General features: G+C 44.0%; 1 protein-coding gene across 1 annotated transcript in view; it reads right to left on the bottom strand.

Annotated features, from left to right (window-relative positions):
* Positions 1-20,210, bottom strand: part of PCGF5 (polycomb group ring finger 5) — a 118,568-nt gene extending 98,358 nt beyond the window's left edge. Inside the window, exon 1 of the mRNA XM_061162168.1 lies at positions 20,123-20,210. The gene's annotated coding sequence lies outside the window, so the exon portion shown is untranslated. The remainder of the gene's footprint in view (positions 1-20,122) is intronic.
* Between the last annotated feature and the right edge of the window lie 616 nt (positions 20,211-20,826).

Raw genomic sequence — 20,826 nt, 5'->3', positions numbered from 1 at the left:
GCTTTCCTTGTTCTCTCTGCTGGAATACTCTTTCCCTGACACCTATGGCTATCTTCCTCAGTCCTTGTACTAGTTTTCTATTGCTGCTATGAGCAATTACTACAGAATCAGTGGCTTAAAACAACATCCATTTATAATCTCCTAGTTCTGTAGGTCTGAAGTCTGGGGACAGCAAGGCTCTGCTGGTCCCCTGCTCACGGTCTCACAAGGCCAAAATCAAGGTATCAGCAGGGCTGCATTCCTTTCTGAAGGCTCTCGGTATTAGTATAAGCTTCCCTGATAGCTCAGTTGGTAAAGAATCCACCTGCAATGCAGGAGACCCTGGTTCGATTCCTGGGTCAGGAAGATCCGCTGGAGAAGGGATAGGCTATCCACTCCAGTATTAGTATTAGTATGCTTCCAGGCTCATTCAGGTTGCTGGCCAGACTCAGGTTCTTGCAGCTCTAAGACTGAGGTCCCATTTCCTCGCTAGTCACTGCTCCTCAAGGCTGCCCTCCCTTTTTTTCACTCTCCATGTAGCCCCTCTCTAGCACTGGCAGGCTGTACCTCCCTCACATTTGAATTGCTCCAAACTCAGCCCCATCTCTGTGACCCAAACCACTCACTCTACTTTTAAGGGCCACCCAGATTATCCAGGACGATCCCTGTATTTTAAGGCCTGTAACTTTAATTAAAGCTGGAAAGTCCCTTTGCCATGGACCTTAACCTATTTACAGGTTCCAGGGATTAGAGCATGGACATCCTAGGAGGCATTCTGTCCGCCATGCCTCCTTTCCTGACCATGGCATTTATACTGCAACCCAGCTCTCCACTCCCCATCACAGTTCATCTCCTTTTCTTGCTCAATTTTCTCATTTTTCTATAGCTCTAACCAACTTATAACAAATCATATAACAAATATGTACTATGCTTATTGATTATCATATGTATTCCCCTGGTATAAAGTAAACTCCTTTGGGTTCAAGGATCTTTCTTTCATTCAATGCCAATCTAAAGACTAGCTAGAAGGCGTGGAATAAGCACTTCTTGGATGAATAAATAAACTTATCCTGTCACTTTAACATTCTCTAACTCCATTTCCACAGATTGCTTTTAGTTTCGACAGTTCAAAAACACTTTAACAAAGATCTTGACTGGTGATGAGGAATATGGATAAATATCAAAGGACTGATCTCTTAACATTGCCCCACTGCTGAGGTGAATAGTATCTACAGAGGATGAGATGGCTGGATGGCATCACCGACTCGACGGGCATGAGTTTGAGTCAACTCCGGGAGTTGGTGATGGACAGGGAGGCCTGGCTGCTACAATTCATGGGGTCGCAAAGAGTCGGACATGACTGAGCAACTGAACTGAACTCAGTTCTCACTAATAAAGACATCAATATTTGCTGGATAAAAATGTTTGTTATTGCTACAAAAATAGCAATGCTTTATTTTTTATGCTATTATCCAAGTACATGGGCAAAACAAATTGAGTTGTTGAGTTCATCTGGTCTCAATATGCATAGAAAAATAAATGACTAAAATTGTCATAAATGATTTGTAAAAACCTCCAGAAATGCCTGTGTAGTGGGAAAAAGAAACATACTGGTTTGAGGAAGTACCATGAAGAAAGAAAGCACTGATACCCACTGATGTTTAAGACTGCCGACTGCCAGTTAGTCGGTTCAGGGTCAGAGGGATTATGACAAAGCAAGAGAGAAAAAATATTTCTTTTGAAGACCAAGTCACTTTAGAGATCAAATCCAAACTTCATAGAGAAGGCAACTGAGGCTCAGAGAGGGTAAGTGACTTGTCTTATCTCACACAGTGAGTCAGTGATCTGATACTTTGGACATATAGTCTTACAGAATAGGGAAAGCGAAAGTGAAATTTTTGCAACCTCTCCAGGCATTTAAAATGTTCATTTAATGAGCTGATTCTCTGCTTCAAAGGGCTGGATCCAGCACAGATGCTGACAGACGGGGAGACTCTCCCTACCAGCCCTATGCTTCGCCCGACCAGGTCAAGATGCTACAGAGAGCAGACAGGCCTAAGGGCGTGGCGTGGCCGCAGGCCTTGCAACCTCAGAGCAAATGGAGGAGGGCCCCTTAGGACATCACCACACAGGGACAGGCTGATGGTGCCACACATCTGCGAAGTCAAGGGGCTGAGGAGGAAAATGGAATGACACCTCACTAGACTAACTATATGTTAATAGAGGAAAATAATTGTTACCTAAGGATCTTGACAAAATCTGGAAGTATTTATAGATGTGGACTTGTTGCCAGCAGAAAGGCAAAAAATGAAGGAAAGTATATTTTCAGAAAAGAAATAAGACATGTTTTGAATGGGGTTCTCACACAAACACAGAGGACAGCAAGAACTGATGCGAAATAGCTTCCAAATTTACCAAATCACCACCTTCTGCTTTCTGAATACCTACAACAGAAATGCAAAAGAGCACAATAATTCAGTTCTATATTTAAAACAAGAGACAAGAGCTATTTGTTTGGTGCTTCTTAAGACAGTCTCTCATTTACTTTCGAGCTTCTGGCAGTAAGAAAAAAAAAGTTGAGAAATTGGTTGATTAAGGCAATACACACAGAGTGATTTCCTCAATGAGTGCGCATCAATGTTATGAAGGAGGAGAAAATAAGTCTATTTTTGGAGTCACCAATCAACTTTTCTCTCCATGGATACAGGATGTGTTTTATAACTTTCCAGAATCACAGATGATTCAAAATGACCTTGGTAATAATTGAGACTAAATCTCATATTTTATACATGAGGAAAATAAAGCTTACGGAGTTGGGGAGACTCTGACGCCACAGCCCTTTAATGACACATCACGACAGAACTAAGTCCCCTCACTCCTAAGGAAAAATGTAAAACTGTAACCTCCAAAAGTATCCCTCAATTATCTCTGGGTTTTATTCATTTGTAAATGACATGAAATTGTTTTGGCAGTTAAGATCTCCATAATGTTTCTACATGATTGAGAAAAACCTTTTCAAAATTAGAGTCTTATAACTTCAACACAACCTGAAAACACCTATGTGTTTAATATGGGCCCTTAAGGTTTCACCCTATTTCCTACCAGTCAAGCAGGCCCATCTGAAAGAGAACAGATAAACCACGTGCGCTGTGTGCAGGAGTCTATGACGTCCATTATCCTGGATATTTAATATTTATACTCTTTGGTTTTTCTTTAACTTCCCTCCATTTTCATGTGGATAAGTATATATCTATGTAGCGGTTTAGTCATTAAGTTGTGTTCAACTCTTGTGACCCCACGGACTGTAGCCCACCAGGCTCCTCTATCCACGGGACTTTCCAGGCACGAATGCTGGAGTGGGTTGCCATTTCCTTCTCCAGGGTATCTTTCCGACCCAGGGATCAAACTTCGGTCTCCTGCACTGCAGGCGGATTCTTTACTGACTAAACTACCAGGGAAGCCCAACACACATATATACACACATGCACATATATGTGTATATTTGGAAAGATCTGTTAACTTGGATATGTGGTAGGGGTAGATCAGGCTAAAACTTAAAGCAACACAATCGTTCATGTCATGTGCTACTAAGTGGAATTTACTTTCAAACCTCCAATCCAGCAAGAACAGAGTCTCGACACTTTACAGAGAAATCTCATAAGGATTCATCCAGGATTTATTGTATGTGTCCACTATGTGCTGGGTCCTGTGGTATGAACTGGACATTCAAAGATCACATTCTTGCCCTCACTAAGTCAACAGTCCAGTAGAGACATGTGTGAACAGATGCTTGCTGTGGTGTGGTGCATACAGCGGCTGGATGATGGAATAGTGGCGACAGGATGGAGGAAGATGACCAAATATCTTGGGGGTAAAGGGAGAATGCCTGGAAAGGGGACAAAATTACCAGCAGGGCTTTTTAAGGGAAGAGACGCTTTTTCCCAGGCAAAGACAAGGAATTGTTTTAGACGGAGGACTTACCATGTGCAAAAACAAAGAGACAAGAAGTGGAATGGCCTAGTCAGGATGCAAGATGCAAGGTTCCACCTTCCCCACACCTGTACCCTCTGTAGCCAATGCCAGCCGGGCTCACTTTACATCTGTAATCACCTAGCTTAGGGACTGCCATGCTGCCCAGAGATCACAGTTCCTGTCCTGGGGCCATCTACTCTTCCCCATCCTAGACCACTCTTCCATACCTATATCTTCCTTCAAACTCCGATATCTTCTCCCCTGTCCTTGAGCTCAGCTAAAGAATGAGAAAAACTACTGTCCAGGGAAGTGACAGGTGATGAGGGTGGAGAAAAAGTAGGACCAGGTCAGAGAGCTCTACAAGACACCCTGGAGATTGGACTCCATCCTCAGACTCTGTCCTCAGCCGTAGATTTACCTCCACATATGAGGACTCTGGCAGGCTGGCTGTGAGGAATAAGAGTGCAGGGAGTTCCAGTAAAGAAATTAACATGAATGAGAAGTAAGGAGGGTCTGACCCAAGTCAGAGTCTATGAAGCAGACAAGTTTATGTTAAGGAAATAAAATCAAAACCCTATTTTTGACTGAATGGTAGGGAGGTGGAAGAGAGGACTGCAATTTCTTAGCCACACAATTATATTTAATTTTAATCCACTGGTTTTAATGCTTATTGTTTCCCAAGATGTTGTAATTTACATAATTTTAATATACAGAAAATTGTGTCATCTGCTTCTAGGATCATCCTTGTAAGAATAACAAAACAAGTAACATCTGAACTGAACTAAGGCCTATGATTTTAGAGCAAATCAAGTCATCCATTGCCATCACCATTGGAAAATCCTGAGAATAACAACTGTTTCTTCACCAGGATGGTTAAGTCACTCAAGTTTTAGGACAAGTTAAGACAAAGTATAGGAGATACTGTAAATTTTCCTAAGTATTTGGCAAAGGATAAGGACTAGAATTCTGGCTATGGAAACTTTGCAAATACATATATTTACAGGTAAACATATACATGGGCTTCCCATGTGGTTTTGTAGTAAAGAATCCACCTGCTAATGCAAGAGATGTGGCTTCAATCCCTAGGTCGGGAAGATCCCCTGGAATCAGAAATGGCAACCCACTCCAGTATTCTTACCTGGGAAATCACATGGACAGAGAACCTCTGCAGGCTACAGGCCATGGGGTTGCAAAGAGCTGGAATGATTTAATGACTAAATAACAACAAAACCTATACACAGGAAGTAAATGTATAGCCTTCCCCAGAGAAAACAAAGCATCAAAAAGTTTCTAATATAATTTCCCCATGATCTCTTAGTGAAAGGATATAGAAGACAGAAGGATCCCTTGGGAAGAAAAACAAAAAAGAGAGAGACACTAACTTTGTATCTGTTCATCACTTCAAATATTTTTCCTGTTAGGTGACATATGGGTTTTAATGAAAAGGCTATTTTTTTCTTCTTAGGCATGTCCCCTCTGATAGCCACCTTTAGTCATCTCTGTGTGTGCATGTGCGCTTAGTCATGTCTGACTCTTTGCAACCCCATGGACGGTAGCCCACCAGGCTCTGCTGTCCATAGGATTTTCCAGGCTAGAATACTGGGGTAGGTCGCCATTTCCTTCTCCAAGGGATCTTCCTGATCCAGGGATCAAACCCACATCTCTTGCATCTCAGACATTGGCAGGCAGATTCTTTAACCCTAGCGCCACCTGGGAAGCCCACAAAGTAGGTGCATTCACGCATAAAGGCTATGGATACTTCCTAAATTGCTACAAAGTCTACACATGAAGATCTTTACCTGTGAGTCACAGCAAGTGTGCAGAGCTTGAAACAGTGGTTCTTAATCCTATCTGCATGTTAGTGTTACTCAGGAAGGTTAAAATATATGTACACACATATATATATATACATATATATATCATATCTGGGCCCCACCCTAGACCAATGGTATCAGAAACACTATAGAGATAAGCCCTAGAAGACCCTAGGTGATTCCACAAAGCAATCAGAATTGAGAACCGGTAACCAGAACCTTGTTTCTTTAAGTGCAGTCTGAGAACCAACAGCATCCCCTGGGAGCTTAAAGGAAGTGCAGAATCTCTGGTCCCACCTGAGAGCAAGTGAACTGGAATCTGCAATGAAATGCCATCCAGAGTAACATGTGTGTGCACAGTGAAGTGTGAGATGCACTGACCTAGAACAGGCTTGCACTAAGTGGGCAAGCTCTGAATAAGACTGATTGATGGGCTGAATCAATCCCTCACCTTAAAGGTCACACTCTGACCCCAGCGTACAAATGTATTAAATGTAAAGTACTTGCTCAGAAATCAGCTGGGACAGCTCCTTATAACCTGGACATGCTGCGAGAGGCAAGTCCTCCCCTGCATGGTGTGGGGCATGGCCTGATGTGAAATGATCACAAGCATATCTCTGACATCTGATTCACAAGAACAGCTGAATCTAGAGGCAGGGAATGGGGTGGGGCAAGGTACAAAGGAAAGTAACTATGCCTGTAATTATTAATAATAAAAAAATCAAAAGTTAGATTAAAAAGTTCTTCCCTGAGGTCTAAACTTTCTCATCCACACAACAAACATTTCTCCTTAAGGTATACAAAATCTCTCGTGATCAAAATCTAGTTCAACAAGACCTCTAACTTTGGGAAATTACATCATTCTGAAATTCCTTCATCTCTTGCTTGCTAGTCTCCTTCTAAGAATTTCCTCACAGAAAACTAGAGAGTTATAGAAACTGTTGGGGATCCCAGGTGCCAGTGGTGAACATCTGGTCAACCACAGCTGGGACCATCAGGGGCCAAACCTATTGGAGATAAAAGAACTTGAAGGCAACCTGAGGATGCAGTGAATTTAGCCACCAGAGGCAATACCAAATGTAAAGAAATAACAAAATGTCATTAAGTTCAAATTTATTTGAGCTCTAAAATTACTCCACCAGAAATGCAAGATAAGACCATCAATTTAATTAGTTTCTGCAAAACAAAAGGACACAATCCTGGCTTCCTGTACAGCCATTCTCACTATTCAGCCATCCAAATGACCTCTCCCGTGTCTCTTCTTTCTGTTCTACTCTTCTGACCCCAAACAGACCACATTGGTTCAGAACTGAGAGACAGAGAAGGTCAGACTGAAGCAGAAGCAGTGAGAGAGGACAGGAAGAAAAGAAGAAACATTTAAGCAGCAGAAGCAAGGGTGTTTAAACTACTTGGCTGGGAGTCAGCCCTCCCTATACATCAGACGCATCTGGGGTTCTTTGAAAAGTTATGGATCCCCTGGGGCCCACCCAAAGCCAAAGAAGCCAGAATCTCAGGAAGGCGGGAGTCATCTGAACTTTTTTAAAGCTCCCTCAAATGATTGTGAGACACAGTGATTCCAGAGGACTGGAGTCAGTCCTGAGGGAGGAGTCTAACTTTGAAACAATGTTTCTTAACTTTTAATGTATATTTGTAAAAGCTCTGGATTCCATGTAAATCATTCTCTAATGTACTTATTAGCACTGGATTACTGTTTTTTCTTACTAGTTTTATTTTTGTCAATATAACTCATGCAAATTACTACCAGGCTTAAAATGAAAAGACAGCAGTAACCTCTCTTACATCTCCACTCACCCCCAAACTAACTTGCCAAAGGCAATCTACTCTAAAAATATTTAACTATTTCTCTTTTGATATTTAATTTTATATTCCTAAACAATATGCTTATACTGATATTTCTTGATTTACTTTTGACTTTCATTTAGTAATTAATAAAATTACCAATGTATTATTAGACACTAGCTTATCCTCTCCCAGACTCCTATGATAGAGTGAAGTCAATATTTTTCCCCAACCTCTCTGGTAGTATGTATGGTCAGGGTTAATAAGGTATGTATCTCAGTATATTGTACCAGTCACTATTAAAATACTTCCACACCAGCTGGTAAATAACTGCTACCCGAGCTTCTCTTAGGCCCTTCCAGGGACCTTCTCCTGTCCCCATTATCCAGCAAACAAAATGCTAACGTCTGATACAGGAGGGAGCTTTTAGAGCAGTTCTCACTCCATATTAGAACCTATGTTCTGATGGGCTACCAGTTATGAAATATTTTGAATATTTTCCCTAGATGTGGCCATGTCATTAAATTTTTGCCAAGGGAATATGAGGGCAAGTGATCTCTGCCACTTGCAGACTTGAACTTTAAACCTTTGCCCATCATTGCTCTTTCCCATTCCTGTGAGCTGCAGCACACACAGGCTGCAATCAGGTGCTAACCACTCACACAGGTGAGGACAAAGCCTTAGATCCTAAGGCTGAGAGGATGGCAGAGTCACAAGGTGGAAGGAACCCGGGTTCCTGAAGAGCTGCATGGAGCAGAGACATCGACCCGTGTGAAATGCTCATCCATGAACTGTCACCCGAAGTAAATACAAATCTCACTCTATGTGCTTTTTCTTGTAAGACCATTTGATTTTTCTGGAGTTTATAATTGCCCTTTACTTTCCCTACTTAATAGGTCTTATGAATCAACAATTTATGCCAAATACTCCATGGGAAATGGAAAGTCCCACTGAGGAATATCCCACGCTTGGTCAGATGTAGCAGAGCAACTGTTGGTTTTGTTTTTGTTTTCATTTGGACACTGCCTGCTGGTAGATCTTCCTCCTGTTCTAAGCTGGATGGGCTCCTCTCCAGGCCTGCTGCACTACTGCTGCCTTGAAATTTCACTATCATCCTAGAAGTCTCCTGTGTCTGACTCTGTTTCCAGAAGACTGTGTATTATTATTTCTTCATTGATACCCACATTTTTCTATCGATCCATAACATCCTATAAAAAGATGCATAGAAAATAAACTTTTGAGACACTGCACATGCACAAAATGTCCATACTATGTCTCCCACTTGATAGTTTGTTTGAAATTCTAGGTTGAGGAAATCAGAATTCTGAAAGAATGAATCCATTGTTTCTCAGCTGCCACTCCAATTCCCAATTTTTTTGGATGTGATCTGTTCCCCCGACCCCAGACAGGATTTAGCTCGTTCCCATTTTCATTAGTATTCTAAAAATTTTCAATGTTATGTCATTCAATGTTCAATGTCTTATACACACTCACTGTGGGGATCTTTTTTCATTCATTCACCTGGCTATCTTGTGAACTCTTTCAGTCTACAAATGTATGTCTTCCAGTTCTGGGAAAATAGCTTTAATATGTCTTTGCTAATTTCTTCTCCTTTACTTTTCCCTGTAATCTTTTAAAAAAAAATTTTGCTTATTTTAATTAATTTTCATTTTATTTTTTATTTTTGTAGTCTCTGGAACTCATTAATATGATATAACATGTGATCAACTGACTAACTCTATTTTTTCCTCCTTTTTCTATCTCTGCTTTTATTTCTACTTTTTCTTCTGGTCCTTCAAATGATTTTTGCCATCTTATTTTTAATTAAGACCTATCTCGTATTGTCTAATTATTACCTTATAGCCCTGTTTCTATTTCATTAGTTACGGGTGGATTGGTTTTAATTATTTCCATTTTCTTACTTTTGCATTTCTGTTGCCTCCATGATTTTTTTCCCTCATTTGTTCTGGTTCCTGCCTTTTCATTGCTGAATGGTTTCTTCAAACGTCTCGTATTCACTGACTTTAAATGACAACCCAATCCAGTATTCTTGCCTGGAAAATTCCATTGACAGAGGAGCCTGGGGGGCTACAGTCCATGTGGTCACAAAGAGCCAGACACAAGTGAGTGTCTAGTTGCAAGTTCCATGTTCATAGAACAGAAGGTGTAGGGTGGTTGACTAGTAGTGGGTTCACCATAGGAAGACTGGGTAGTAAGTTTTCTCACTGTGGGAGAAACTATCAGTATATGGTAGGTTTTTTATTTTGGGGGTGGGGGGGGGGTCGTTCATTTTGCCCAGAGAAGAGTCCTTCAATATCCTGCCCAGGTTGGTGATTACCTGGCTACCCTAGGATTGGGAATGACTTAAAAAGAACACCAGGTCTCACCCGTTTGGTATGCACAATTTCATTAAATTACTGTTTTCAGTTGAGCATTTCACCCTTACCGTCTTTTTTTCTCCCTGTTATCCTTAAATCCAGAGCTGCTAATTTACCTTGATTTCTCCAAAGACAAAATATTCAGGACTTCCTCTTGCTATATGGGGTGGGAGAAGCAAACTGTGAGTCTTGTTCCTTTTAGATTTTCAATCAAGCCCTTATTTCCAGTCCCATGCCCTGCTTCAGAGCCTCTAATTCCAAAGCACTTCTGGAATTCTGGGGGATAAATTGGCCATTTCTTCCTAATTTCTATTCCCAACCTCCTTTAAGGGCACTTAGTAGCACCTTTCTCCACTACACTAAGTCAGTTGCCACAGGTCTGTCTGATTTTCATCCTCCAAAAGTGTGCTGGTATCTCCCATCTCTAGTTTACCATCACTGCAACCATGCCTCAAGAAGGACAGATTAATGTATGTTCAATCCACCAAACTGCTGAATCCCAATAACTCAATCCTACAACCACAAACTGCCCCCCAAAGATGAGCCTTTATCAATTTTTGAAACACTCATGGCTTTTCTGTTTTTATAGACACATCTGATTAGCTAAGATGCTTTCTCAATTATTGTCATGTTTACCATCATTTTCTGTCTTAATCATAAAAACATAAAAAACAAAACAGATAATCCTTTTCTGGATACCAAAAAAACTTCTGATTTATTGGCTCGTTAATTAAGCCTTAAAAGATGGCAGTATTTAGAACACTAGATTATAATGAAAGAAAATACAGTTTGTTTTCATGCAATAAAGCTGTTTTCACTGATTCTTGCCACTTCATATCGAGCCTATGGTGCCTGAACTGAAAGGCATTTGCCTTAATAATGTTCAAGTATTTCCAAGAAGACCTTTGACTACTGTACAAGTCATCAATACTGGAGTCTTAGTTATTTCATTTCTAAAAACAGGCAAAGGAGGAATGACCAGAATATTTAACAGATAATTGGGCAAGTTAAGTTTTCTCACATCCAAAGGATTACAACTTTCTGTGTTCCATTCAAAGGACAAAAATCTGATCTAAACCTGAAGATTATGATCTTTAAGGCTGAAAACTCAGGACTTATCCAAAACACTAAATTCATAGTTATAAGAAATAACTACCAAGTAAAACACTAATGTTACACTTTTGATCTAATTCCACTCAAAGAAGCACATATTTTGGACCTGTCAATGTTTATGACTGCCTCCTGCTACTACTCATAACTTCCCTGAAAAGAAAACCAAGCACCTAACAAAGAAAAAAGACTCTTGTGCAGGGGTGGGTGGGGAATGAAACTGTCCTATTTCTTGAGCTGGGAGGTAGTTCCATGAATGTTCACTTCTTAAATAATTCATTGAACTAGACATTTACATTTCAAAAGTTATATATATGTTATCTTTTGCATTAAAAAAAAAGAAAAAAAAAAACCTTTTTAGCAGTTAAAAGAGAAATAGATAAAAAGGCAAATTTTTCATTTGTCATAAATGCAGCGCTTTAATCACACTTGGCCAGAACTGTTATACACACTGACATGGCTAAAGGTAGAAAAGTCACCATGATTCACCTTCAGTGCCTAAACCAGGGTCCCACCAAAATTCAAAAGTCATTTGTTTTATTTGAAACACTTTACTTTTAAAAAATTCTTAAACTTTGGAATGTTCCTTTTATCCCACATGGTAATGTTGATATCTTACATATGGATGACACTATTTATTTGCAAAGCACTTTCACATCAAATACCTGGGAGACAGGACAGGCACTGTGTTCTCCCATGCTGCAGATGAGAAAGCTGAGGCAAGTAATAGTTAATGAGTAAGGTCACTAACAGTGACAGAATCAGGACAAACTCCAAGTGCCGTATGTCCGATCAAAGGCTCCTTCAACATTTTATGAGGACAAAGAACTTTCCACTCTGAATTCAAAAACAGGTTATCAAAGGAGGTCTCTGGGATGGTACCAGTGAGTTTCTGGAGATTCCTGAGAGAGCGAGGAGAGAACAACTCAGCATGGCTATGAAATCAACTAACTAAGGACTATGCTCACACCTTCTGAGTTATTTCACTCACTCCTGGTTAACGTAAAAATGCACCTGCTGCCTCAGAAGCTAGTTTAACTCCAACATAAACACGAGAGTTATGAGTGGTCTATAAGCTGGGGTTTCAAGGGGAACAAATGCCTGTCTGACACTCACAGGGCTTCCAAAGGGGGGCGGGGTGGGGATAGCCCCCATCCACAGCCGTCTTCTTCCCCTGCACCATGCTTTGTCCACGGAGGTGGCGCCACTTATTTGGTTGGTTTGTGACACTGTGGCTCTGTTTCTCAGTCTGCAAATGGATGGAGTTTTCCTATCAGAGAGATCGGGCATGAGAGATTTGGCCTCGTCTCTGCCTAAACAGTGAAAGGCAGAAACGGGTGTTTCTGCTCTGCTGCCTCAAACTTTCCATCCAGTAGGCTGTTCCAAAGTCCAGCCTAGGGTATACACAGTTTATAAGACCATTTTGGGCTTCCCACTGAGTTGTGTCTTCCAGCCTAGTCTTCATCAATAATAAAGTAAATTTTTTGACGATCAGCTGCTTCTCATCTATTTTTTAATTGGTAGGAAAGAAGGGGTGCTTTCCATGGGTCCTCCTCAGAGATGCCATCGCCTGCCTTTCAGTTAGAAGTCAGAGACTGTGGACATGACTCCACAGCCCTCCTCAGTGGGTTTCTGGGCTCACAAACACAGGTGCTCTAGAAGCAGGAAGCAAGTTGTATGGTGAGGAAGCATCCTAAGACTTTGTTCAGTGGATACTTTATTGCTCCTTCTACCCTGGAGGGCAACACTAATCTGAAATTCAGGGATTCTGATTCTTTCCAGGGAAACTCTGCCACACACACACCTGTGATCTGGGGAGGGTCTTAGTTTTCCTAGAAAGCCTTTAAAAGATTTTAGCTTCCTCATCTTTTAAATGAAGGAATAAAATAACTTCCCTTTTTTAAGACACTTCCAACTTTATGAACCAAAAGCTCAGAAAGGATTTAATAAATGTATTCCAGAATTTTAAAAGCGTGTGTGTGTGGTGTATGTGTCATTTGACACCCTGTCCTCACAGTTCCTGGAGATCAGTGAAATTCTACGTCATGGTTGTGTCACTTCACCATCCTCAGGTTCAGCCACACTCTGAATTCACATCATTGCTCATTACTGGTCTCTCCACCACAATGAGCTACTGCAGAAGTCCCGCAGGCCCTTCACCAAGCAGCGCTGGACACCCTCCCCCTACACACCAATCCTCCCTTTCCTTCGCTCTTGCTGAGGCAGCCACTACACATTCTACTCAGATCTCCAGCTCTTTCTCCCAGTCCATCAACACTAGTTTCCCTCGCCTTCCTCCTCATCCCAGGACCCATATGGAGCTGGCAGTTTCAATGATACTCACACCATCTCCACTTCCAATTTTCTGAGTATTGCTGGAGAAAAATCATAAATACAGGGAAGATGCATCATATCACAAGGCTAAGGTGAAGGCTTCTTAGCAACTTGTCAGGTCCTCCTCACCACCATGGGCTCTTGTCATGCTCAGATCCATTCCAAATCTTTTCCCCGCTCCTCCACCTCCCAGCTTTACCTCTCACTCTCAATATACTTCAGCCAAGAAACTGGCCTTCTCTGTGTTTTTTTTTTCTTTTTTTTAAAAAAAGAGGAACCAACCCATTTCAGATGCAATCACACTCCAAGTTTCCAACTCTCTTCTTTTAATCTGTTTCTTCTTGCCTTCATTTAATCTTTTCCCCTCCACATCACATGTTCTTCTATGAATAACCACTTTTGTCATGATCAAATGATTTATTATTCAAAAGGGGGCTTTGTTTTAGAATAAAAACAGGCATTACTTGTCCAACTAACTGTAATATTTGTCCAAACACTATCCTACAACTGAACTGGGGTGACAGATGTGAACTGAGACTGTCTTGGATAATCCGATACGTGGTCACCTTCTCCAGCTCCTTTCCCTCCTGCTCCAGGAGCATTAACCGCCTTCCTGCTCCCTCTCCTGAGCTTCAGTCTCTTCCTCTCTACTGACGGCCACTCAGTGCATAGCGCTCTTGGGCTTTTCTGATAGTTTTAAGAGTGTCCACTGGCCCCCCCATCACCTCAAGTCATCATCCTCTCATGTTCACAGTCCAATCCCCGTTTACACTCACTCTGCATCCTTTCCACTCAGGCACCTCTCAGGTCCCTGGCTGACTTCCGTCTCCACTGCCCAAAGGACCCTGACCCTCGAAGGCCACTGACAACAGTCTCACTGACAATCCTAATGACCTTTCCCAAGTATTCAATCTCAGCGTCTCTACCCTATTGGCCCCTCCAAATTCTCCTTCCTCAGCTTTCTTTACCCTAGCTTTTCCTTCTTCTCTTCCAGCTTTTCCTCTTGGCACCCTGTTAGCCTCTTTCACCTCCCTCTAAGCCCACAAACATGGTTTTTCTGAGCTCCATCCTGACCTTTTTTCCTTCTCACTCACATTTGGAAACATTCTCACAGCTTCAGCATCCCCTGTCATAAGGATGCTCGCAATTCTATCTCTGTTTTTAACGGCTGCCATCCATTTGGACAGTTCCATAGGCAGATGGAAATCAACATATCCAAATCCAAGCTTCCATTAATTAGACATATCTTCACTGACTGCACGCACTCACAGGTGCTTCACTAGTGGCCTTCTTGATGATTTCATTTTCCGCCATCACTATCCAAAGTCATTTAGCTTCAGTCTGACTCCTCCCTCAACTCCTTCATCCAATCAGACAACAGATCCCAATGCATTTACTATTTCTATAGTGTCTCACCCACCCAACTGCCCCTATTCTAACTTAGGTTCTCAGTGCTTTTCTTCTGGGAGCTATTTTAATAGCTTTCAAACTGGGACTAACCAGGACGCCTCCAATACAAATTGATTTCATAGAGCACAGCTTTCATCACATCATTCCCCCACTCAAACTACTGCTGATAGTTATCTACAGCCTACTGACCAGACTCCTTAGCCCAGTGTTCAAGATGCTCACAACACGGTCCTACCTCTGCCATGCAGCCTGCTGTCCCACTCTTCTGCCTCAAGGCTCCTCACCCATCAGCTTGACCACATTCCTCTCCAGTCTTGGGTATGCTCATCTATCCTTTCCTTCAAGTCTTAGTATAGGTTGAGCCCTACATCTCTGCCAGTTGAAACTCTACCAATTCTTTAAAGCCTTGCTCAAGACTCCTTAATTAAAATTTCCCCATTTTTCCCCAGCTAGAAACAGTGTGTTCCTTCTCTAAAATCACAAAGCATTTACTTTATGCCTCTGTAACAGTTCCTCCATGTAATAAAGTCTGTGGTTACCTATCTTATGGGCTTCTCAGGTGGCACGAGTGGTAAAGAACCCACCTGCCAATGCAGGAGATGTAAGAGACGCGGGTTCAATCGTGGGTTGGGAAGACCCACTGGAGGAGGGCATGGTAACCCACCTCAGTATTTCTGCCTAGAGAATCTCATGGACAGAGGAGTCTGGAGGTTGACAGTCCATAGGGTCACAAAGAGCCAGACACAAATGAAGCGACTTAGCTTGCATCTGTCTTAAGCTCCCTACATGCTTCCTAAGCCTCTCAAAGGAAGGGTGCCTATGTCTGATTAACTCATATACATCCTTATACTGCCTTATACATAATAAGATGAATGAGAGGCTGAAAGTTAACTTTGTATCTAGCATATAGCACATAAAACAATGAAAACATAGCTAAGATCATCAAAGCTAATTACACCAAATTCTTAGGAAGGCCTAGAAATTAACCATCTTTGCAGTTGCTCTTATTAGATCAAGGATATATGAATAATTTCAACTAAAACTGTAGGATGATTGTACATTCTTTTTTTCCTCTTTTTATTTTTTAAATTATGACAGTATGATAACACATTTACAAGAGACTTAGAAAACACATAATGAAGTTACAGATAGTTCCACTATATGTTACATTTTTTAAGTAGACTAAGATTTGTAATTGGAGTTTCATTATCAAACTCTCAAAAATAGAATGAATATGCAAAAAAGCAGTAGGATACAGTAGATCTGAAAAGCACTATGAACCAATTCAACATAATTAAGATTTATACAATTTTGACCCAAGAGGAGGATATAAATTATTTTCAAGTTCCCATAGACTATAAACTAGGAAACACTAGAACATATCCAGGAACTGTGTATTTTTTATCAGTTCCTTAAACTCTACAGTTAGAGAAGGCATTAGGGATCATTTAATTCCCCCCCTCCTAGGCCAATCACCAGTTCTGCAGTTGAGAAAACTGAAGCTTTAAGAAATTAAGTTGTTCTCTTGGTCGTATAAATCAGAAGTCAAAATATAACTTTCCATTTATTAAGGGCCTAGTACACACAAGGTAATTTACATACATTATCCCAGTCTTACAACAGTCCTTCAAGGTAGGCGGTATTACCCCCACTCAGAAATGAGAACATTCAAAAAGGTTAAGTAACTTGCTACAGACAGCCCTGCTTGTCAGAGACATAGCTGAGCTTCGGCCTCAACTCTGGCTGAGAAGTCTAGGCTTTTCCAATTTTTTTTAATTGGAGGATAATTGTTTTACAATACTGTGTTAGTTTCTTTCGTACATCAACATGGACATACGAGGCATACATACGTCCCCTCCCTCTTGAACCTCCCTTGCTGTGGCAAAGGCAAAACCTTTACCAAGTGTCCTGAAATAGCCTCCTACTGTTTCTTCAGTGAATAATTACGCCAACTAAGCAAGTGCATACACTTACAAGTTGTAAGCCATCTTACTTGAAATTGTGGAGGAATAAAAATTAAGCAACAGCTTCATTACCATAAAAGTTTTAAGGTTAATTACTGCCAACATCCTGACTTTCTTGTCAAAAACATTTTTAATCTGGAAAAGATACATGCTTTCCTGCTTTCTCAATTCTTAAACAAATTTTTTAACTTAAAATACACTTTTCTAACCACATTCAACAAGTATGTGTTGATCCCTTGGATGTCCAAGGCACAGGGGAGGGTACAAAGTTGAATACGACATCATTTCACTCTGAGAGTTCACCAGTAAGAGGCAGAGAATCCACTAACCACAACCACTCATCCCCAACTATGGGAGCTCTGGCTGATTCAAGGACTTCCAAACAATAAGTCAAGACACTTGAGTCTAATCCCAGTCCTGCTCCCCAGGCAAATCATCCCACTCTGCCTTAGTTTCCTCAGTAAAGGAACTGATAAAAAGGAATGAATTATGCCAATCAACTTTAAGGTCCCTTTTAGCTTTAAAATTCTGTCTGAGCTCACTCTTGAGATTACACTACTACAGAAAGGGAACTGCTGGAAGCCCACTCTTCTCTGGCAGTGAATTAGGAAGAACTGGGTTCTGAGAAGATTCCTACAATGTAAAGCTATGCCTCCAAAGTTTATCATTTATAATCAAAAAGTTTGCTAAAGTTTTTCCTGAGGGGAGGTAGTATGAAGCACGACATTCGAACCCTTCTTCCATTATATCACTGACATATTATAGTTTTAATTCTTTACAATCCATTTAAAGTATTCAAATTAAAAATATACTTTAAAATAACTCCTTCTATCTATTCTCCTATGGAGTTAAGCTATGGACACTAACAACAACAGAGCTGAGGCCCCTGCCAGAGACGGAAATCTTGTATTCACTTAGTTAAATTAATACACCATATTAAGTGCTACCTACTAAGGACCATCCCAAACTGTGTTAAATTTGAGGTTGGTGCACAGGCAGTGGGGAGGGAGGAAATAGAAATATCAGTATTTCAAATACCACTGGAAACATATAGTACTGTGGGAACTGATTTTGCCAATTTCCTTTCAATATCCTCTACTTCTCAACTAGCACAGGTATTATTTTTAATCATCCGTTAACCTCTACAGTTACACTTTCTCTTGACAAGGCTCCACATGCCTTATCTTTCTTCATACTCGGCATCTTAGGATATACAGCTCAATCCACCTTGTGCTGTTAATTTAACACCACAGAGGAGGAAATGAATCAACCAAAAGAAAATTGGAAGGAGAAAAGTTAGAACTGTCCCATCTTAGTGCCTTGCCTACAAAAAGGTTACAGTTAAGTTCAACAGTCAAAGACAGACTCACCAAGAAATCAGGGAAAAGGAATTTATTCATTCACTAGTCAACATATCCTGAGTGCCTACTATGCCAGGCACTGTTCCAGGTACTAGAGTTACAGCAGTAACAAACCAGGCGAAAACTCCTGCCATAGTAGAGCTTACGTTCTAGTGAAGAGGGACAGGACTTAAAGAACACCCAAAGAAAATCTTTTCAGATAGTGATTAAGTTCTATGAAGAAAATAAAATAGGCCCGGGGATGGTCCCTGGGGTGAGGGGTGACAGGCCACTTAAGTTAATCAAGAGGGCCTTGCTGAGTAAATGCCATTTGAGTTGAGTTCTAAATGATGAGAAAACTTTACTCAATCTTAAAAGCGTAGGGTGTGGTAGGAATGAATCAAGTTAGTCTTTAAGGGTGGTCACAGTGGTCAAAAGTTTTTAATTAATGGTAAACTAGGTTCTTGTAGGATTTGGCTTTAAAAAAAAAAAAAAAAAAAAAGCCCTAAACCTAAGCCTTTAAGTAGAACCCTTCTATTTAGGAACTACTTATTTTTAAGATCCACTAACTTTTAAACTTTCTGCTAATTACCCTGGCGGTACTTAAGTAGAGGCAATTACTAGAGGGATGCCTTCTAGTGAGTCCAAAACCTCACTTGACACCATGCAGATTCTAAAGAGAGCGGACCCACACCTGCAGCGAACCAGTGCTCTCCACCGGCTCATCAACTCAGCCAGGTGGAATCTCGCAACTCTTCTAAGAACGGGAAACAAGCCTCGGGAAATCTGGGCAAACTGACACCCCTCCCCCCCTAAAGTTTCCCCAAACTGCGGGAGGAGGGGGGAAAAATAAACCCCATCCTTTTGCACTCTCTCCCCACCCCGGCCCTCCAGGCGTCACCGCCGCGGAAGGGCCCCGGTCCCCGGGGCAGAGGCACACGGCGAGTACGCGCGGGGTGTACCGCGCATGAATCATCGGCGCCCGGTCCGCGGGGCGATGATTCATTCACCGCCCCGGAGGTGGCCCACGGCCACACATTTCGGGCGTACGGGGACGGCCGCACACGCAGCTTCCTTAATATTAAACAAATGTTTCAAAGTACAAACGCCCTGAGCCAGAAACGTGTCGACCCAGGCCAGGCGGCGAGAAGGAAACTGCACGTTTCGGCCGCTGACCGAGTGTTCCCGGGGTCGTGAGGGGCGCGCGGAGCACGTCCGTCCACCCGGCCGCCGACCCCCTTCCAGTCCCCGACCCCGCAGGCGCGCGGGCAGCACCCGCAGGGGGCGCGGCGGGCGCACAGGTGGGTCCCCGCCGGCCCAGCCTCCCGCCCCTCCCCGCCACTCGCGGAAGGCCGACGCGCCCTCGCCGACGCGCCGCCCGCTCGCCCCTTTCCTCTCCGTGACATCTTATATAATAACCCGAGCTAATCAAAACGGAAGCGACGCGCGCTGCCGGGGCCCGGTTCCCGGCTGCCACTGGATGCTCGCGCCCCGAGCCCCCGGCCCCCGAACTAGGCGCCAGAGCGCGCGGCTCCGGGGGAAGGGCCAGAGCGCCGCCTCGGCTCGTCCCTCCTCGGAGAAGGCGCTGCCGCTGCCGGTCCCCGTCAGGAAGCCGCGAGCGTCACAAACTGCGTCAGCTTCTTCAAACACGTTTCACGGGCTCCCTCCAGCCGGGGAGCCGGCCCCTGGGGCAGCGGGGCCGCGGCCCGGGCTGGCGGGAGCCCCTCCGGGGAGGAGAAAGTTCCTCGGGGCCCTCCCCTCGCCCGCGCTGCGCCCGGCCCCGCCGCGCCTCCAGCCCCTTTCCGCGCGACGCCCGCCCCCGCCGCGCAGCCCGCCGGCCCGCCCCGATGGCAGGTTGGGCAACTTGTGACCCCCGGGTGTCCGGCGGCCCCCTCCCGCCCGTCCCGGCCCCCAGCCGCTCGGGGGCCTCCCCCCAGCCCGGCTGAATACAGCGACGCCAGAAACTTCCCCGGGCCGCGCCGGGCGGGGGAGCCGCCCGGGTCCCGGCGCATCGCCCTTACCTTGCTCTCGGGAGGCCACGAGCCGGGCGGGCCGCGCGGGGCGCGTGGTGCGCGAGCGCGCGCGCGTGGGGAGGTAGATGAGGGCGCCCGCGCCGGCGGGGGCGGGGCGGGGCCGCAGGGTGCGGGCGGGGCGGCGGGGGGGCGGCCGGGCGGGCGGGCGCGAGGAGAGCGGAGCCGGCGGCGGCGGCGACGGCGGGCGCGGGGCGAGCGCGCCGAGGGGGCGGAGGAGTTGCCGTGGGTTTGTTTACGCATTGCTGCCCGGCTCGGGGCACAGCCCGCACTCCCTGATTGGACACAAACTGGGGCACAGCCTCTCGCCGCCGCCCGCCAGGCCTCCTCGAGCAGCCGCCGCGCAGCTCCCGGAGCGCCCGGCCCGGCACGGCCCGCGGCGGCGTCCGGGCCTGGAGGGGACGAGCCGCGGCGGCGGCCGGGCATGGGGCCCATACGTGGGGCCGGGGCTCGCAGGCGCCCACCTGTAGGGGCCCGACCTTGGCAAGGAGAAATTCGAAACTTCTGAGGCTGGAGTCATCGTATCATCCTGCCATAGAAGCGTAGAAGGGGCACTACCCGCCCCCACCTCCCCCCCCATACACAGATAGAAGTCGGAGGACGCTTGCCCTTGATGGGGAGAAGAGCAGCTCAAAGGTTGATATGCCCCTTTGGCGATGGTCAAGCTGAGACTTCCTGTCTGGTCTGTCCCTGGA

Source organism: Dama dama, chromosome 15, assembly GCF_033118175.1.
Source record: "Dama dama isolate Ldn47 chromosome 15, ASM3311817v1, whole genome shotgun sequence".
NCBI classification, from domain to species: domain Eukaryota; kingdom Metazoa; phylum Chordata; class Mammalia; order Artiodactyla; family Cervidae; genus Dama; species Dama dama.
The sequence above is the reverse complement of the archived record's forward strand: the minus strand, read 5'-3'. Positions and strand labels throughout refer to the sequence as shown.